Source organism: Octodon degus, unplaced genomic scaffold (genome assembly GCF_000260255.1).
Source record: "Octodon degus isolate 3935 unplaced genomic scaffold, OctDeg1.0 scaffold00128, whole genome shotgun sequence".
In the NCBI taxonomy this organism is placed as follows: Eukaryota; Metazoa; Chordata; class Mammalia; order Rodentia; family Octodontidae; genus Octodon; species Octodon degus.
In genome coordinates this window covers 6,341,483-6,347,380 of record NW_004524704.1, presented here as the reverse complement: position 1 = coordinate 6,347,380, position 5,898 = coordinate 6,341,483, and positions in this window count along the sequence as shown.

Sequence of the window (5,898 nt, the reverse complement as noted above, 5' to 3'; positions counted from 1 at the left end):
CTACAAAGGTTGAATTGATATCCACAGGCATCAACAGGGCCTGAGCTGGAAGAGGCACTAGAAGGTCTTCAGTGACTAATGAAACACACACACACAGACAGCTGCACTATCCAATACACTAAATTACACAGCACTTCACCGTCTACTGAGAGCTTCCAAACACATGACTTCATTTACACTAAAGTTTGGCCAATCTATACACATATCTTCTTCATCTACTCTTCAATCTACAATTTCTTCTGCATCTACTTTAATTTCTTTCAAGATCTTCTCTACATTCTTTGCATATGAATCTAACATATGGAGAAAAATACATACATATCCAGTTACTCCGTTAATCAGTAACCAGACTGAGATTACAGGATATGCTTCACAGCCAGGTCGGGTTTAAAACCTGGATGGGCCTTTGGTCCTTCTCTGACCTACTTCACTTCCATGTAAGCAGAGCAAATGGCAGGTAAGTATTAAACATTGTGAACTTGTCTCATCACTTTTCCTTGTGGATATACTGAAGGTGAGCTCTGGACTTTTCCCCTCTCACTTCTCAGTTTGCCTCCCTCCTATGCTCACAATTACACAGAACTCAGGCCAGTCTTCTTGGAGTAAGCCAACTCCATCACTGTTTTACTGTGCTAGCCTGCTGCTAAAGTAAGTTCCCTCACTACAGCCAATTTTACAATTTTTATTTCCCATTCAGACTTCAGTGGTTCTGAATCTTCTTTTTTTTGTTTCAGATATTTTCCCAAAGTTAGAGCATAGGGGCTGTCACCGCCACTCTGCCTCTTCGCTTACAAAAGCTCAACAAAAATTCATTTTGCTCTTGAAATCCAGCACACGGCTACCTTCTTATCTAAGCAAAGACTCTGAGGCATAATCTCTGCCTCTTGTGCAAAACTAGCACTGGAAGTGAGATGGCAATAAATCTGCACTAAGAAAAAAGAAAAATCAAGAAATGGATGTCAGCAAACTAAAAGAACAAGAGTTACACAAAGTACAAACTGTTCCTTATGCTGTTGCTATGACAAGTGTCACAGACTTGTACATTTTGTCACTTACTTATACAAGGTTGATAAATTACATAAAACTAGAAATCTCTTCTATGTTCTTAAAAGAAAATGTGTTAATAATTTTTAACCTAAAGGCATGCATGTAAGTATATAATATATTACATTAAACCAAGTAAGTTTGGAGAATGAAGAGCAACTGACTTATAAAAATATTCATATAGATTTTGTTTTACTTAAAGGACAATTTTCATTCAACTACAGATTTTCCCTAAATACACAAGTGGTACAGTATGAACTTAATAAACACTGAAAAAAATGTGCTGAGCACTGTTTCAGAATAAGCAATTTTCAAATCATCAAAGAGGCAGGTAAAATGACAAAAAAGAGAGTAATATACAGTTTGACACATGTTATACAAGACAACGTAGTAAGCTTTTCAAATGGCATAAACATCAGAGCAGTTATCCTAATTATGAATTGGAAGTACAAGAAGTGAGGGTACTCCATAAAAAATGGATTTCAAAGAAAAGTTAAGTAACTATGAGCAGAAGTAGTAAGCTGTTATGGCAAGGGACTTTTTATGAAAAGGAACACAGGGCTAGGGAGATAGCTCAGTAGAATAAGTGCCTGCCTGGCAAGCACAGGGTCCTGAGTTCAATCCCTGGTACTGCCAAAAAAAAAAAAAAAAAGAACACAAAGGACAAAAATACAAGAGGTTTTCAAAACCAATCACAGCAAGAGATTAGACAGAAAGGGCCCATATCATACATCACCCAGAGAAATTAATTCTTTATCCCATGGGCATTCTTAGTACATACTTTATATAACATGATCCAAAGAAAATCTGATATTTACCACCACAGGACAGCCCCAAAACTATCTCTTATACCTTTTCTTTTCCTCTATTTACATCATTACTATATGTCATGTCTTCCTGTTTTCCCCACAGAAATGTGCTTGCCAACTTTACCCTCCTAGCTCCAGACACAGCCCACTCCCCAGATCTCTCCACCAACTAGGGAGCCCTTCTAAACACAAACCTGAAGAACTATTTCTCTTTTTACAGGTAATACCATCTCATTCTTCCTCCTCATAGCAATTAATAGAAAAACTGAAACTACTTTTCTATACTCAACAGTCAATATGTTAAAGGAAAACACACCATCAATGATAATTTAAAATGCTAAAATTGTATTTCAAAGAAAGTCTTGTCATTTAGTCATCAACAGTACCAGATGATGACCTCTGTGGCTTCCTATCAATGAAAGAATAACTATTTTACAAACAGTGTACTTAAGATTGTTACTTTACAAAGCACAAAGCAAGTTCCTCTCCTCTTCAGTGACAAAATATTCTATCCCTCCTTATTTCCAAAAGCTTTATTTTCATTTTTTTCTTTTCTCCTTTGTGTTACCCCTTTTCTTTTCCACTCCCCCTCCCTAGTTCCACTTCTCACTTGAGCGTTTTTTTTTCTGTTTCACAGTATCTACCCTATCTCACAATATCTAGTACACATTCATAACACAGTAATGTAGGCACACCCATGTTTATAGCACCACAGATGCAATAGCTAAGTCCTGCAAACAGCCCAAATGCCCCTCAATCGATGAATAGATAAAGATGTGTTTTTTTATATACAATGAAATAAGGAAGGATAAACTTGAGACACATGTAAGCAAATGGATACACCTTGAGACCATACCCTTGAAATAAATCAGACATGTGTAAATGTCACATTGCTTTTCTGGTATAAGAAACTGAAACTGTAAATAAGATCCTTAGCTTTCTTGTGGACAAAGAGAACTGCACCCTTCCACCTCCACTATAAAAACCAGTAGACACACACACATATACACACACACACAGCAGCAGCAGCAGCAGCACACATATATACATGGACACGCACACAGAGGCACACAAATACACACACACACACACACACACACAATTTACTCCCATTTATTTATTCTCAAATATTAGCCAAGAATCAAGAACCTAACTTGTATTTATGCTGGCGAGGGAAGAAATCATAGGACACTATTTTGCCAAACTAATTCTGCTCAGAAATTCAAGTTTTGAGTGACAAATTATACTTCTGGTTGCAAGTGCTCCTTTCGCCTGAGTCAACTATATGGAATGAGTACACATCACCCTGTCTTGCTGCTGGAATCAACCCAGAACTTGAAGGCTACTTGAAATGGTTATCTGATACTCCAATAATTATCTAAATAAGATGTTTGTTCCCAACTGTCTCTCTAGTTAACACTGTACAAGTTAGGAAAGAAGAGAAAAAGTAATTTATCTCCCACCATTATTTTATACACATGCCAATACTTTCTGAAAGTACAATTCCTATGACTCAGTCTTTACAAGTTTCCATCCATGTAAAAATACCTAAGGTTAATAATGTATTTGCTACAGACTATTCCTTTCTACTATGTCTGTTTTCCCTTTTATGGAATCATTGAATTTTAGGCACTGCCCTGTTTTTATGTAAATAATATTAATAGCAGATGGGGTACAAACTCAATGTTTTCACAGTAGGAATATGCTACTTTTGTTTATCCTTAAGATTTGAAAATACTCTCTATGAACAAGGAAGATTCTCCAGAGGCCTATTTTGTCTTGACAAAGTATAACAGCTAGCCACAACTAACATTTATGTGACACTTTGTAAATTATAACACCTTTTCACTTTTGCTCCTATCTAAAAAGGTTTATCAGTATCTTCATTTCGCTTATGAAAAAACTAAAGCACAAAGACATGGCTTGAGCAAGATCATCTAAGTAAGTAAATAAAATGAACTGGAAATTAAACTTTTTTAGATTTAAATATTTCTACTCAAAGATGAACTGGAAGGACTGAGTATGTTTCAGATATCAGAAATGTGTAGTATTATTAAATAATAATTAAATATGACAAATATACATTAAAGTTTTTGAAACAAAAAAAAATTAGTGAAATTTCCATACAGGTAGTAGATTAGCCAAAACAGAGACACTATGTCCCAAGGAAACTTTTCTTTACCTATGTGACTTCCAGAAATGATTGTCATATTAATTATTGAAAAAAGGGGGCAATAAAAGTTGCTTTCAGCTAACTGGTAGAGTGCCTCCTTGGTATTCAGGTGGACCTAGATTCAACTCTTCTTACTACCACTAAAAAACAACAAAAAGAAATTTTCTTTCATCTACACAGTACTTCATAGGTAAACTACAGAAAAAAATCCAGCAGGTACTGAAAATTAAAATTTTCAAAAACATCTCTATTTAGGACCCAATAAACTACCTCCTCCATTTCTCTGACTTTCTCCTCCTTTTGAAAAGGAAGGGTATTAAAATATCTTACACTAATGTATTTGAGAATTAAAGGCAATTTGAATAGCCCTGCAAAAGAAAGGTGTCCCCAACCTACCAAAGAAGAGTCTCTTAATACTGTAATAAAGGGCTAGGGAGATGGCTCAGTAGAATAAACGCTTTCCTGGCAAGCGCAAGCGCCTGAGTTCAGTCCTCGGTTCAAAAAAAAACAAAAAAAAAAACAAACAAAAAAAAAAACCACTAATAAAATTGACAGGAAGAACAAAGGACAGAGAATAAATACAGATAGGAGAGAGGGCAACTATGAGTAGATTTCATCCTAATGACAAATTGTCTACATTCTGAGCTGCAGCAAAGTTTACTAAGAGTTTAGGGATGAGATGTATCACCTTCACCAAAAACAGTGCCACCACCATCATCACCAGAAACTGGACGCCTCTTAAAGATGCTGAGCTATAGACCACAGATACTCTTTTAACCATCTGTTCCAGTTATGAGTCCCAGAATAGCAAACAGCTTTGAGTCACTAGTCACTCCATGACAAATTAGATGCCTCATTTTTACAGAAGCTTGAAAACAACACAATAATATTTAAGTAACGTTTGAGCAATTATTGTACTATGGAATAACAGATAATTGATACTTTTGATTCATTTCTGTCAATATAGTAAATTTTGATTCATTCTTTTCAATGTTGTAAATTTTCCATCACTGAAGTTAACCAAACCACCGTAAGGTGGCACCTACTAAATTTGGCAGATGTTAAGCAGGCAAACTACACATGGTTTCTTTCTCATTTATTTGGTCCTAATCAAAGCAGTCAATAAGACAGATACTTTTCTAATCCAGCCTCTAAATAAGTGAAAACAAATTTCTCTATTGCCTTCTGAAAGATAAGACAAAAAATTTTTTTTCTACATCTTGCACAAATGACTGAGGGACTAAGAAATAACAGGTATTTCAACTGCCTGGGGAATTTTTTATGTTTATTGGTTTAAGGTTTTAACTTCAGTTGCTTGGTTATGTCTATGATTTTAAAAAATGGTAACTGCTGTTGCCCAGTGACACTCAATGGAAAGACACCCTTCTAAAAACATACTGTGCTCAATCAATTTGTTCACCAGATCTGGCACTAAATAACTTCTCACTCTTCCCCAATGTCAAAAAAGATCATGAAAGATAAACATTTTCCATCAATTAAGGACATTGAGGCAGCCACAAGACACTCAAGAAAGAGGATTTTCACAAGTCTTTCAGAAAGTAGGACAATGGCCTAATTGTGTTCAAAGCTAGTGGAAAGGGCTTGCTTCAGCATGCATGTATACAAAGCAAGTGGGAGTATTTTGAGCGGGATTCATGGTAATGTGTCTCATTTACTCATTTACTGTATTTTTCTATCATATTTTGTACTATGACTAAAACTGAAATATTCAACTTCTCAACTTAAATTTGAAAGTTTTAGAAGTGGTAAATATCAAAATCACGATATTAAATGGATACTGCAGGACCATAATGCAGGAGTCTATTTTCCTTTTCAAATTGTATAATCTAGGGACTGGAGAGTTAACTCAGT